The 15308-nt window shown below is 39.1% G+C and overlaps 5 non-coding genes and 1 pseudogene across 5 annotated transcripts; all 6 read right to left on the bottom strand.

Annotated features, from left to right (window-relative positions):
* Positions 1 to 119: 119 nt before the first annotated feature.
* LOC135010333 (U1 spliceosomal RNA) lies at positions 120 to 283 on the bottom strand. The gene has a single exon (XR_010209739.1). It is a non-coding gene; the product is annotated as a U1 spliceosomal RNA (small nuclear RNA).
* Positions 284 to 948: 665 nt separating this feature from the next.
* On the bottom strand, positions 949 to 1111 carry LOC135010339 (U1 spliceosomal RNA). Its single transcript, XR_010209745.1, has one exon. It is a non-coding gene; the product is annotated as a U1 spliceosomal RNA (small nuclear RNA).
* A 152-nt stretch (positions 1112 to 1263) lies between these two features.
* On the bottom strand, positions 1264 to 1427 carry LOC135010321 (U1 spliceosomal RNA). Its single transcript, XR_010209728.1, has one exon. It is a non-coding gene; the product is annotated as a U1 spliceosomal RNA (small nuclear RNA).
* Positions 1428 to 2119: 692 nt separating this feature from the next.
* LOC135010342 (U1 spliceosomal RNA) lies at positions 2120 to 2261 on the bottom strand (annotated as a pseudogene).
* A 152-nt stretch (positions 2262 to 2413) lies between these two features.
* Positions 2414 to 2577, bottom strand: LOC135010330 (U1 spliceosomal RNA). Its single transcript, XR_010209736.1, has one exon. It is a non-coding gene; the product is annotated as a U1 spliceosomal RNA (small nuclear RNA).
* A 4647-nt stretch (positions 2578 to 7224) lies between these two features.
* Positions 7225 to 7298, bottom strand: TRNAN-AUU (transfer RNA asparagine (anticodon AUU)). The gene has a single exon. It is a non-coding gene; the product is annotated as a tRNA-Asn (tRNA).
* Between the last annotated feature and the right edge of the window lie 8010 nt (positions 7299 to 15308).

The following is a 15308-nucleotide window of genomic DNA, read 5'->3' as shown; positions in this document are numbered from 1 at the left end:
GGGCACCCCCCTGTCAAGTGAAGGAGATCCAACTGAGGCAGCACAAGGGAACTCTCGAAAGAAGAACAAGGCTAGAGGAAGATCTGAGACAAAGAAATCTGACTTTTACCAGAGCTGACCAGAGGAAAGCACAAACACAGTCCCCCACTACCACAAATAATGCAGTCGAGTTTCCCACATTTGGGGAAATCACAGGGGTCAGCATACCCAGAATGCAATGAATGAACCTCACCCTGGGAGAACAATCTTCATGACCATGGTATCTCCTATGCAAAATAAGTATGATTTGGGATAGGGCTGGGGAGGGCCGCTGCTCAGGCATATCTCTGTCAAGTAAAGGAGATTCAACTGAGGCAGCACAAGGGAACTCTCATCTGGGGACAACAACTGCAGGGAGAACACATATTTTCAAATGAACATGGGAGGGCAGAAGGCTGCCTAATACTGAAGCACCCCCAAACAACAAACCAAATGCAACAACTAGTACAAGCATTCCTGGGGGAAGGTCTGCAGAAGACGGATTTGCATACAGTGATGTCATCCAAGCAGTGGGCCAAAGTTGGCTGGAACCCTCATCTGCATATGAAAAGAGAAAAGGGGTATGCAGGGCATGGCGGCCTTTTGCGGCGCTTGGATGACCCTTAGTTCGCATTAAACACCCCCACCATCCTTCGGTGTGGGGCTCATATTGGCAATGCCCCAGCATTCAAGCTGATTTCTTGCAGCAGCTTGGCACTGTAACAGCTCCAGAGCTGCTCTGTAAGGCAAGTAAAAGGTTGTGGGCCCTGCAGCACTACCTGTAGTTTGCATTGTGCATTGGAAGGCACAAAGTAAGCAGACAGGAGTAGAAGTCAGGATAGTGCACAAGGGTATAGAAGGGAGGGGCTCAAAAAAAAAGAAGTGGAAACAGACAGCAAACTAGGCTGGAGAGAGACCTGAGACAAAGAGATCTGAATTATATGAAAGCCGACCAGTGGAAACACAAATTATGCAGTCAAGTTTCCCACATTTGGGGAAATCACAGGAGCAGCACACCCAGAGTGCAATGGATGAGCCTTGCCCTGGGAGAAGCACCTTCATGATCATAGTATCTCACCTGGCAGGTAAGTAGGAGTTGGGCTAGAGCTGGGGAGGGTCGCTGCTCGGGCACCCCCCTGTCAAGTGAAGGAGATCCAACTGAGGCAGCACAAGGGAACTCTCGAAAGAAGAACAAGGCTAGAGGAAGATCTGAGACAAAGAAATCTGACTTTTACCAGAGCTGACCAGAGGAAAGCACAAACACAGTCCCCCACTACCACAAATAATGCAGTCGAGTTTCCCACATTTGGGGAAATCACAGGGGTCAGCATACCCAGAATGCAATGAATGAACCTCACCCTGGGAGAACAATCTTCATGACCATGGTATCTCCTATGCAAAATAAGTATGATTTGGGATAGGGCTGGGGAGGGCCGCTGCTCAGGCACATCTCTGTCAAGTAAAGGAGATTCAACTGAGGCAGCACAAGGGAACTCTCATCTGGGGACAACAACTGCAGGGAGAACACATATTTTCAGATGAACATGGGAGGGCAGAAGGCTGCCTAATACTGAAGCACCCCCAAACAACAAACCAAATGCAACAACTAGTGCAAGCATTCCTGGGGGAAGGCCTGCAGCAGATGGATTTGCATATGGTGATGTCATCCAAGCAGTGGGTCAAAGTTGGCTTCAACCCTCGTCTGCATATGAAAAGAGAAAAGGGGCATGCAGGGCATGGCGGCCTTTTGCGGCGCTTGGATGACCCCTAGTTCGCATTAAACACCTCCACCCTCCTTCGGTGTGGGGCTCATGTTGGCTATGCCCCAGCCCCTGAAGCATTCAAGCTGATTTCTTGCAGCAGCTGGGCACTGTAACAGCTCCAGAGCTGCTCTGTAAGGCAAGTAAAAGGGTGTGGGCCCTGCAGCACTACCTGTAGTTCGCATTGTGCGTTGGAAGGCACAAAGTAAGCAGATGGGAGAAGTCAGGCTAGTGTGCAAGGGCATAGAAGGGAGCGGCTCAAGAAAAGAGAAGTGGAAACAGACAGCAAACTAGGCTGAAGAGAGACCTGAGACAAAGAGATCTGAATTATATGAGAGCCGACCAGGGGAAACACAAATTATGCAGTCAAGTGTCCCACATTTGGGGAAATCAAAGGGGCAGCACACCCAGAGTGCAATGGGTGAGCCTTGCCCTGGGAGAAGCACCTTCCTGATCATAGTATCTCACCTGGCAGGTAAGTAGGAGTTGGGCTAGAGCTGGGGAGGGTCGCTGCTCGGGCACCCCCCTGTCAAGTGAAGGAGATCCAACTGAGGCAGCACAAGGGAACTCTCGAAAGAAGAACAAGGCTAGAGGAAGATCTGAGACAAAGAAATCTGACTTTTACCAGAGCTGACCAGAGGAAAGCACAAACACAGTCCCCCACTACCACAAATAATGCAGTCGAGTTTCCCATATTTGGGGAAATCACAGGGGTCATCATACCCAGAATGCAATGAATGAACCTCACCCTGGGAGAACAATCTTCATGACCATGATATCTCCTATGCAAAATAAGTATGATTTGGGATAGGGCTGGGGAGGGCCGCTGCTCAGGCACATCTCTGTCAAGTAAAGGCGATTCAACTGAGGCAGCACAAGGGAACTCTCATCTGGGGACAACAACTGCAGGGAGAACACATATTTTCAAATGAACATGGGAGGGCAGAAGGCTGCCTAATACTGAAGCACCCCCAAACAACAAACCAAATGCAACAACTAGTACAAGCATTCCTGGGGGAAGGTCTGCAGAAGACGGATTTGCATACAGTGATGCTGGGCCCATAACCCAGAGGTAGGCAGATTGAAACTATCCTCTGCTATATGCATTTTTTTTGTGTTAATTAAAGTAATCCAAAACTGGGATTGATATTTTGTCTCTTTTATTTTTACTTAAAGTACAATAACTTTTACCATTTTAATTTGTTTTAATAGTATATTGACAGTATTGTTTTCTTTCAAAAATCCACTTCATTTTCTTTACCCTATTATTAAAATGGTAATTGACAAAAACAAACTACATTGTCACCAGAAGAGCAATACAAAATGTACAAGTGATATATTAAAATCATCTTTCCAGCTTGAATTTCAATGATGCATTGGGGCAACGATTTTGTGAGAAACATCTTCACCCTTAAATAAAGATTTTCTTAATTCCTTACCTGTGTGCTAATTAGATATCACCTTGTTTTCACATTAAACAGACTTCCACATGAGAAAGCAGCAAGGATGCAGTGGCGTTAATGTTTCCTGGTGTCAACCTGTATTATTTCAGTAGACATTGAAATGAGGATGCATCTTGCTGCCTTTCCAATGAAGCAAGTTTAATTTAGTAATAGGTGAAAAACCATCCTTACAAAGGTGTTAATCAGAGACTTGGCTTTGTGGACACTTTTCAGAGAACAAATTTGTTAGCATAAAAATAAAGCCAGAAAATAAAGAGCTGTTTAATCACTCAATTGGATTTTTCTGCCAGCATATTTTTTTTCTCTGCAACCCACTGCTAAATTGTGCTTCCTAGCTGTTTTTATAAAATCACTGAATCAAATCTAACTCTGATTACATCAGAGAAGGCCAGGTACCCTACACCATAAAAGGGGGTATGAAATTTTGACTGTCTACTTAAAGATCACCAAAATCTGATAACAAGGTCAATTAGGTCCCTGGGTGGGATTGAACCACCAACCTTTTGGTTAATAGCCGTACATACTAACTGATTGCGCCACAGAGACACTTTGCAAAAGTCCATACTGACAAAGGCTAATAAGCATTCATCTAAAACGTTTCCTAGAAAAACTTTAAAAAGTCAATAATCTGGAAAGTTTTTGTAAGATGTTTCTTCCATCAACCAACGAAGAAACACATTGGTACTTTCCCATGATGAGTGAGTGCTTCAGGATCTCTTGAACTTACATGTGCAGCAGAGTACTGCAATGGAAGCATGCTGGGCCCATAACCCAGAGGTAGGCAGATTGAAACTATCCTCTGCTATATGCATTTTTTTGTTTGTTAATTAAAGTAATCCAAAACTGGGATTGATATTTTGTCTGTTTTATTTTTACTTAAAGTACAATAACTTTTACCATTTTAATTTGTTTTAATAGTATATTGACAGTATTGTTTTCTTTCAAAAATCCACTTCATTTTCTTTACCCTATTATTAAAATGGTAATTGACAAAAACAAACTACATTGTCACCAGAAGAGCAATACAAAATGTACAAGTGATATATTAAAATCATCTTTCCAGCTTGAATTTCAATGATGCATTGGGTCAACAATTTTGTGAGAAACATCTTCACCCTTAAATAAAGATTTTCTTAATTCCTTACCTGTGTGCTAATTAGATATCACCTTGTTTTCACATTAAACAGACTTCCACATGAGAAAGCAGCAAGGATGCAGTGGCGTTAATGTTTCCTGGTGTCAACCTGTATTATTTCAGTAGACATTGAAATGAGGATACATCTTGCTGCCTTTCCAATGAAGCAAGTTTAATTTAGTAATAGGTGAAAAACCATCCCTACAAAGGTGTTAATCAGAGACTTGGCTTTGTGGACACTTTTCAGAGAACAAATTTGTTAGCATAAAAATAAAGCCAGAAAATGAAGAGCTGTTTAATCACGCAATTTGATTTTTTTGCCAGCATATTTCTTTTTCTCTGCAACCCACTGCTAAATTGTGCTTCCTAGATGTTTTTATAAAATCACTGAATCAAATCTAACTCTGATTACATCAGAGAAGGCCAGGTACCCTACACCATAACAGGGGGTATGAAATTTGACTTGTCTACTTAAAGATCACCAAAATCTGATAACAAGGTCAATTACGTCCCTGGGTGGGATTGAACCACCAACCTTTTGGTTAATAGCCGTACACACTAACTGATTGCGCCACAGAGACACTTTGCAAAAGTACATACTGACAAATGCTAATAAGCATTCATCTAAAACGTTTCCTAGAAAAACTTAAAAAAGTCAATAATCTGGAGAGTTTTTGTAAGATGTTTCTTCTATCAACCAACGAAGAAACACATTGGTACTTTCCCATGATGAGTGAGTGCTTCAGGATCTCTTGCACTTACATGTGCAGCAGAGTACAGCAATGGAAGCATGCTGGGCCCATAACCCAGAGGTAGGCAGATTGAAACTATCCTCTGCTATATGCATTTTTTTGTTTGTTAATTAAAGTAATCCAAAACTGGGATTGATATTTTGGCTCTTTTATTTTTACTTAAAGTACAATAACTTTTACCATTTTAATTTGTTTTAATAGTATATTGACAGTATTGTTTTCTTTCAAAAATCCACTTAATTTTCTTTACCCTATTATTAAAATGGTAATTGACAAAAACAAACTACATTGTCACCAGAAGAGCAATACAAAATGTACAAGTGATATATTAAAATCATCTTTCCAGCTTGAATTTCAATGATGCATTGGGGCAACGATTTTGTGAGAAACATCTTCACCCTTAAATAAAGATTTTCTTAATTCCTTACCTGTGTGCTAATTAGATATCACCTTGTTTTCACATTAAACAGACTTACACAAGAGAAAGCAGCAAGGATGCAGTGGCGTTAATGTTTCCTGGTGTCAACCTGTATTAATTCAGTAGACATTGAAATGAGGATGCATCTTGCTGCCTTTCCAATGAAGCAAGTTTAATTTAGTAATAGGTGAAAAACCATCCTTACAAAGGTGTTAATCAGAGACTTGGCTTTGTGGACACTTTTCAGAGAACAAATTTGTTAGCATAAAAATAAAGCCAGAAAATAAAGAGCTGTTTAATCACTCAATTGGATTTTTCTGCCAGCATATTTTTTTTCTCTGCAACCCACTGCTAAATTGTGCTTCCTAGCTGTTTTTATAAAATCACTGAATCAAATCTAACTCTGATTACATCAGAGAAGGCCAGGTACCCTACACCATAACAGGGGGTTTGAAATTTTGACTTGTCTACTTAAAGATCACAAAAATCTGATAACAAGGTCAATTAGGTCCCTGGGTGGGATTGAACCACCAACCTTATGGTTAATAGCCGTACATACTAACTGATTGCGCCACAGAGACACTTTGCAAAAGTCCATACTGACAAAGGCTAATAAGCATTCATCTAAAACGTTTCCTAGAAAAATTTTCAAAAGTCAATAATCTGGAGAGTTTTTGTAAGATGTTTCTTCCATCAACCAACGAAGAAACACATTGGTACTTTCCCATGATGAGTGAGTGCTTCAGGATCTCTTGAACTTACATGTGCAGCAGAGTACTGCAATGGAAGCATGCTGGGCCCATAACCCAGAGGTAGGCAGATTGAAACTATCCTCTGCTATATGCATTTTTTTTTTTGTTAATTAAAGTAATCCAAAACTGGGATTGATATTTTGTCTCTTTTATTTTTACTTAAAGTACAATAACTTTTACCATTTTAATTTGTTTTAATAGTATATTGACAGTATTGCTTTCTTTCAAAAATCCACTTCATTTTCTTTACCCTATTATTAAAATGGTAATTGACAAAAACAAACTACATTGTCACCAGAAGAGCAATACAAAATGTACAAGTGATATATTAAAATCATCTTTCCAGCTTGAATTTCAATGTTGCATTGGGTCAACAATTTTGTGAGAAACATCTTCACCCTTAAATAAAGATTTTCTTAATTCCTTACCTGTGTGCTAATTAGATATCACCTTGTTTTCACATTAAACAGACTTCCACATGAGAAAGCAGCAAGGATGCAGTGGCATTAATGTTTCCTGGTGTCAACTTGTATTATTTCAGTAGACATTGAAATGAGGATGCATCTTGCTGCCTTTCCAATGAAGCAAGTTTAATTTAGTAATAGGTGAAAAACCATCCTTACAAAGGTGTTAATCAGAGACTTGGCTTTGTGGACACTTTTCAGAGAACAAATTTGTTAGCATAAAAATAAAGCCAGAAAATGAAGAGCTGTTTAATCACTCGATTGGATTTTTCTGCCAGCATATTTTTTTTCTCTGCAACCCACTGCTAAATTGTGCTTCCTAGCTGTTTTTTATAAAATCACTGAATCAAATCTAACTCTGATTACATCAGAGAAGGCCATGTACCCTACACCATAAGAGGAGGTTTGAAATTTTGACTTGTCTACTTAAATATCACCAAAATCTGATCACAAGGTTAATTACGTCCCTGGGTGGGATTGAACCACCAACCTTTTGGTTAATAGCCAAACACACTAACCGATTGCGCCACAGAGACACTTTGCAAAAGTCCATACTGACAAAGGCTAATAAGCATTCATCTAAAACGTTTCCTAGAAAAACTTTAAAAAGTCAATAATCTGGAGAGTTTTTGTAAGATGTTTCTTCCATCAACCAACGAAGAAACACATTGGTACTTTCCCATGATAAGTGAGTGCTTCAGGATCTCTTGCACTTACATGTGCAGCAGAGTACTGCAATGGAAGCATGCTGGGCCCATAACCCAGAGGTAGGCAGATTGAAACTATCCTCTGCTATATGCATTTTTTTGTTTGTTAATTAAAGTAATCCAAAACTGGGATTGATATTTTGGCTCTTTTATTTTTACTTAAAGTACAATAACTTTTACCATTTTAATTTGTTTTAATAGTATATTGACAGTATTGTTTTCTTTCAAAAATCCACTTAATTTTCTTTACCCTATAATAAAATGGTAATTGACAAAAACAAACTACATTGTCACCAGAAGAGCAATACAAAATGTACAAGTGATATATTAAAATCATCTTTCCAGCTTGAATTTCAATGATGCATGGGGGCAACGATTTTGTGAGAAACATCTTCACCCTTAAATAAAGATTTTCTTAATTCCTTACCTGTGTGCTAATTAGATATCACCTTGTTTTCACATTAAACAGACTTCCACATGAGAAAGCAGCAAGGATGCAGTGGCGTTAATGTTTCCTGGTGTCAACCTGTATTATTTCAGTAGACATTGAAATGAGGATGCATCTTGCTGCCTTTCCAATGAAGCAAGTTTTATTTAGTAATAGGTGAAAAACCATCCTTACAAAGGTGTTAATCAGAGACTTGGCTTTGTGGACACTTTTCAGAGAACAAATTTGTTAGCATAAAAATAAAGCCAGAAAATAAAGAGCTGTTTAATCACTCAATTGGATTTTTCTGCCAGCATATTTTTTTTCTCTGCAACCCACTGCTAAATTGTGCTTCCTAGCTGTTTTTATAAAATCACTGAATCAAATCTAACTCTGATTACATCAGAGAAGGCCAGGTACCCTACACCATAACAGGGGGTTTGAAATTTTGACTTGTCTACTTAAAGATCACCAAAATCTGATAACAAGGTCAATTAGGTCCCTGGGTGGGATTGAACCACCAACCTTTTGGTTAATAGCCGTACATACTAACTGATTGCGCCACAGAGACACTTTGCAAAAGTCCATACTGACAAAGGCTAATAAGCATTCATCTAAAACGTTTCCTAGAAAAACTTTAAAAAGTCAATAATCTGGAGAGTTTTTGTAAGATGTTTCTTCCATCAACCAACGAAGAAACACATTGGTACTTTCCCATGATGAGTGAGTGCTTCAGGATCTCTTGAACTTACATGTGCAGCAGAGTACTGCAATGGAAGCATGCTGGGCCCATAACCCAGAGGTAGGCAGATTGAAACTATCCTCTGCTATATGCATTTTTTTTTTGTTAATTAAAGTAATCCAAAACTGGGATTGATATTTTGTCTCTTTTATTTTTACTTAAAGTACAATAACTTTTACCATTTTAATTTGTTTTAATAGTATATTGACAGTATTGTTTTCTTTCAAAAATCCACTTCATTTTCTTTACCCTATTATTAAAATGGTAATTGACAAAAACAAACTACATTGTCACCAGAAGAGCAATACAAAATGTACAAGTGATATATTAAAATCACATTTCCAGCTTGAATTTCAATGATGCATTGGGGCAACGATTTTGTGAGAAACATCTTCACCCTTAAATAAAGATTTTCTTAATTCCTTACCTGTGTGCTAATTAGATATCACCTTGTTTTCATATTAAACAGACTTCCACATGAGAAAGCAGCAAGGATGCAGTGGCGTTAATGTTTCCTGGTGTCAACTTGTATTATTTTAGTAGACATTGAAATGAGGATGCATCTTGCTGCCTTTCCAATGAAGCAAGTTTAATTTAGTAATAGGTGAAAAACCATCCTTACAAAGGTGTTAATCAGAGACTTGGCTTTGTGGACACTTTTCAGAGAACAAATTTGTTAGCATAAAAATAAAGCCAGAAAATGAAGAGCTGTTTAATCACTCAATTGGATTTTTCTGCCAGCATATTTTTTTTCTCTGCAACCCACTGCTAAATTGTGCTTCCTAGCTGTTTTTATAAAATCACTGAATCAAATCTAACTCTGATTACATCAGAGAAGGCCAGGTACCCTACACCATAACAGGGGGTATGAAATTTGACTTGTCTACTTAAAGATCACCAAAATCTGATAACAAGGTCAATTAGGTCCCTGGGTGGGATTGAACCACCAACCTTTTGGTTAATAGCCGTACACACTAACTGATTGCGCCACAGAGACACTTTTTCAAAAGCACATACTGACAAAGGCTAATAAGCATTCATCTAAAACGTTTCCTAGAAAAACTTTCAAAAGTTAATAATCTGGAGAGTTTTTGTAAGATGTTTCTTCCATCAACCAACGAAGAAACACATTGGTACTTTCCCATGATGAGTGAGTGCTTCAGGATCTCTTGCACTTACATGTGCAGCAGAGTACAGCAATGGAAGCATGCTGGGCCCATAACCCAGAGGTAGGCAGATTGAAACTATCCTCTGCTATATGCATTTTTTTGTTTGTTAATTAAAGTAATCCAAAACTGGGATTGATATTTTGGCTCTTTTATTTTTACTTAAAGTACAATAACTTTTACCATTTTAATTTGTTTTAATAGTATATTGACAGTATTGTTTTCTTTCAAAAATCCACTTAATTTTCTTTACCCTATTATTAAAATGGTAATTGACAAAAACAAACTACATTGTCACCAGAAGAGCAATACAAAATGTACAAGTGATATATTAAAATCATCTTTCCAGCTTGAATTTCAATGATGCATTGGGGCAACGATTTTGTGAGAAACATCTTCACCCTTAAATAAAGATTTTCTTAATTCCTTACCTGTGTGCTAATTAGATATCACCTTGTTTTCACATTAAACAGACTTCCACAAGAGAAAGCAGCAAGGATGCAGTGGCGTTAATGTTTCCTGGTGTCAACCTGTATTAATTCAGTAGACATTGAAATGAGGATGCATCTTGCTGCCTTTCCAATGAAGCAAGTTTAATTTAGTAATAGGTGAAAAACCATCCTTACAAAGGTGTTAATCAGAGACTTGGCTTTGTGGACACTTTTCAGAGAACAAATTTGTTAGCATAAAAATAAAGCCAGAAAATAAAGAGCTGTTTAATCACTCAATTGGATTTTTCTGCCAGCATATTTTTTTTCTCTGCAACCCACTGCTAAATTGTGCTTCCTAGCTGTTTTTATAAAATCACTGAATCAAATCTAACTCTGATTACATCAGAGAAGGCCAGGTACCCTACACCATAACAGGGGGTTTGAAATTTTGACTTGTCTACTTAAAGATCACAAAAATCTGATAACAAGGTCAATTAGGTCCCTGGGTGGGATTGAACCACCAACCTTATGGTTAATAGCCGTACATACTAACTGATTGCGCCACAGAGACACTTTGCAAAAGTCCATACTGACAAAGGCTAATAAGCATTCATCTAAAACGTTTCCTAGAAAAACTTTCAAAAGTCAATAATCTGGAGAGTTTTTGTAAGATGTTTCTTCCATCAACCAACGAAGAAACACATTGGTACTTTCCCATGATGAGTGAGTGCTTCAGGATCTCTTGAACTTACATGTGCAGCAGAGTACTGCAATGGAAGCATGCTGGGCCCATAACCCAGAGGTAGGCAGATTGAAACTATCCTCTGCTATATGCATTTTTTTTTTTGTTAATTAAAGTAATCCAAAACTGGGATTGATATTTTGTCTCTTTTATTTTTACTTAAAGTACAATAACTTTTACCATTTTAATTTGTTTTAATTTTCCAATGCGCAGCTCTTTGCAAAAGAGAGATATTGGCAAGGAAAAGCTGTCTTGTACCTTTGCATTTTTCTCCCAAACGAAGGTCACTAGAAAGAAAATTTTAAAGCCTCCTGTTAGGCCATCATCTACACGACATAGCCCTGAATTTTCCAATGCGCAGCTCTTTGCAAAAGAGAGATATTGGCAAGGAAAAGCTGTCTTGTACCTTTGCATTTTTCTCCCAAACGAAGGTCACTAGAAAGAAAATTTTAAAGCCTCCTGTTAGGCCATCATCTACACGGCATAGCCATGAATTTTCCAATGCGCAGCTCTTTGCAAAAGAGAGATATTGGCAAGGAAAAGCTGTCTTGTACCTTTGCATTTTTCTCCCAAACGAAGGACACTAGAATTACAATTTTAAAGCCTCCTGTTAGGCCATCATCTACACGACATAGCCCTGAATTTTCCAATGCGCAGCTCTTTGCAAAAGAGAGATATTGGCAAGGAAAAGCTGTCTTGTACCTTTGCATTTTTCTCCCAAACGAAGGACACTAGAATTAAAATTTTAAAGCCTCCTGTTAGGCCATCATCTACACGACATAGCCCTGAATTTTCCAATGCGCAGCTCTTTGCAAAAGAGAGATATTGGCAAGGAAAAGCTGTCTTGTACCTTTGCATTTTTCTCCCAAACGAAGGTCACTAGAAAGAAAATTTTAAAGCCTCCTGTTAGGCCATCATCTACACGACATAGCCCTGAATTTTCCAATGCGCAGCTCTTTGCAAAAGAGAGATATTGGCAAGGAAAAGCTGTCTTGTACCTTTGCATTTTTCTCCCAAACGAAGGACACTAGAATTAAAATTTTAAAGCCTCCTGTTAGGCCATCATCTACACGACATAGCCCTGAATTTTCCAATGCGCAGCTCTTTGCAAAAGAGAGATATTGGCAAGGAAAAGCTGTCTTGTACCTTTGCATTTTTCTCCCAAACGAAGGTCACTAGAAAGAAAATTTTAAAGCCTCCTGTTAGGCCATCATCTACACGACATAGCCCTGAATTTTCCAATGCGTAGCTCTTTGCAAAAGAGAGATATTGGCAAGGAAAAACTGTCTTGTACCTTTGCATTTTTCTCCCAAACGAAGGACACTAGAAAGAAAATTTTAAAGCCTCCTGTTAGGCCATCATCTACACGACATAGCCCTGAATTTTCCAATGCGCAGCTCTTTGCAAAAGAGAGATATTGGCAAGGAAAAGCTGTCTTGTACCTTTGCATTTTTCTCCCAAACGAAGGACACTAGAAAGATCATTTTAAAGCCTCCTGTTAGGCCATCATCTACACGACATAGCCCTGAATTTTCCAATGCGCAGCTCTTTGCAAAAGAGAGATATTGGCAAGGAAAAGCTGTCTTGTACCTTTGCATTTTTCTCCCAAACGAAGGACACTAGAAAGAAAATTTTAAAGCCTCCTGTTAGGCCATCATCTACACGACATAGCCCTGAATTTTCCAATGCGCAGCTCTTTGCAAAAGAGAGATATTGGCAAGGAAAAGCTGTCTTGTACCTTTGCATTTTTCTCCCAAACGAAGGTCACTAGAAAGAAAATTTTAAAGCCTCCTGTTAGGCCATCATCTACACGACATAGCCCTGAATTTTCCAATGCGCAGCTCTTTGCAAAAGAGAGATATTGGCAAGGAAAAGCTGTCTTGTACCTTTGCATTTTTCTCCCAAACGAAGGACACTAGAATTAAAATTTTAAAGCCTCCTGTTAGATCATCTACACGACATAGCCCTGAATTTTCCAATGCGCAGCTCTTTGCAAAAGAGAGATATTGGCAAGGAAAAGCTGTCTTGTACCTTTGCATTTTTCTCCCAAACGAAGGACACTAGAATTAAAATTTTAAAGCCTCCTGTTAGGCCATCATCTACACGACATAGCCCTGAATTTTCCAATGCGCAGCTCTTTGCAAAAGAGAGATATTGGCAAGGAAAAGCTGTCTTGTACCTTTGCATTTTTCTCCCAAACGAAGGACACTAGAAAGATAATTTTAAAGCCTCCTGTTAGGCCATCATCTACACGACATAGCCCTGAATTTTCCAATGCGCAGCTCTTTGCAAAAGAGAGATATTGGCAAGGAAAAGCTGTCTTGTACCTTTGCATTTTTCTCCCAAACGAAGGACACTAGAAAGAAAATTTTAAAGCCTCCTGTTAGGCCATCATCTACACGACATAGCCCTGAATTTTCCAATGCGCAGCTCTTTGCAAAAGAGAGATATTGGCAAGGAAAAGCTGTCTTGTACCTTTGCATTTTTCTCCCAAACGAAGGTCACTAGAAAGAAAATTTTAAAGCCTCCTGTTAGGCCATCATCTACACGACATAGCCCTGAATTTTCCAATGCGCAGCTCTTTGCAAAAGAGAGATATTGGCAAGGAAAAGCTGTCTTGTACCTTTGCATTTTTCTCCCAAACGAAGGACACTAGAATTAAAATTTTAAAGCCTCCTGTTAGGCCATCATCTACACGACATAGCCCTGAATTTTCCAATGCGCAGCTCTTTGCAAAAGAGAGATATTGGCAAGGAAAAGCTGTCTTGTACCTTTGCATTTTTCTCCCAAACGAAGGACACTAGAAATAAAATTTTAAAGCCTCCTGTTAGGCCATCATCTACACGACATAGCCCTGAATTTTCCAATGCACAGCTCTTTGCAAAAGAGAGATATTGGCAAGGAAAAGCTGTCTTGTACCATTGCATTTTTCTCCCAAACGAAGGACACTAGAAAGAAAATTTTAAAGCCTCCTGTTAGGCCATCATCTACACGACATAGCCCTGAATTTTCCAATGCGCAGCTCTTTGCAAAAGAGAGATATTGGCAAGGAAAAGCTGTCTTGTACCTTTGCATTTTTCTCCCAAACGAAGGTCACTAGAAAGAAAATTTTAAAGCCTCCTGTTAGGCCATCATCTACACGACATAGCCCTGAATTTTCCAATGCGCAGCTCTTTGCAAAAGAGAGATATTGGCAAGGAAAAGCTGTCTTGTACCTTTGCATTTTTCTCCCAAACGAAGGACACTAGAATTAAAATTTTAAAGCCTCCTGTTAGACCATCATCTACACGGCATAGCCATGAATTTTCCAATGCGCAGCTCTTTGCAAAAGAGAGATATTGGCAAGGAAAAGCTGTCTTGTACCTTTGCATTTTTCTCCCAAACGAAGGTCACTAGAAAGAAAATTTTAAAGCCTCCTGTTAGGCCATCATCTACACGACATAGCCCTGAATTTTCCAATGCGCAGCTCTTTGCAAAAGAGAGATATTGGCAAGGAAAAGCTGTCTTGTACCTTTGCATTTTTCTCCCAAACGAAGGTCACTAGAAAGAAAATTTTAAAGCCTCCTGTTAGGCCATCATCTACACGGCATAGCCATGAATTTTCCAATGCGCAGCTCTTTGCAAAAGAGAGATATTGGCAAGGAAAAGCTGTCTTGTACCTTTGCATTTTTCTCCCAAACGAAGGTCACTAGAAAGAAAATTTTAAAGCCTCCTGTTAGGCCATCATCTACACGACATAGCCCTGAATTTTCCAATGCGTAGCTCTTTGCAAAAGAGAGATATTGGCAAGGAAAAGCTGTCTTGTACCTTTGCATTTTTCTCCCAAACGAAGGACACTAGAAAGAAAATTTTAAAGCCTCCTGTTAGGCCATCATCTACACGACATAGCCCTGAATTTTCCAATGCGCAGCTCTTTGCAAAAGAGAGATATTGGCAAGGAAAAGCTGTCTTGTACCTTTGCATTTTTCTCCCAAACGAAGGACACTAGAATTAAAATTTTAAAGCCTCCTGTTAGGCCATCATCTACACGACATAGCCCTGAATTTTCCAATGCGCAGCTCTTTGCAAAAGAGAGATATTGGCAAGGAAAAGCTGTCTTGTACCTTTGCATTTTTCTCCCAAACGAAGGTCACTAGAAAGAAAATTTTAAAGCCTCCTGTTAGGCCATCATCTACACGACATAGCCCTGAATTTTCCAATGCGTAGCTCTTTGCAAAAGAGAGATATTGGCAAGGAAAAGCTGTCTTGTACCTTTGCATTTTTCTCCCAAACGAAGGACACTAGAAAGAAAATTTTAAAGCCTCCTGTTAGGCCATCATCTACACGACATA

The sequence above is a fragment of the Pseudophryne corroboree genome, unplaced genomic scaffold (genome assembly GCF_028390025.1).
Source record: "Pseudophryne corroboree isolate aPseCor3 unplaced genomic scaffold, aPseCor3.hap2 scaffold_2326, whole genome shotgun sequence".
Classification (NCBI taxonomy): Eukaryota; Metazoa; Chordata; class Amphibia; order Anura; family Myobatrachidae; genus Pseudophryne; species Pseudophryne corroboree.
The sequence above is the reverse complement of the archived record's forward strand: the minus strand, read 5'-3'. Positions and strand labels throughout refer to the sequence as shown.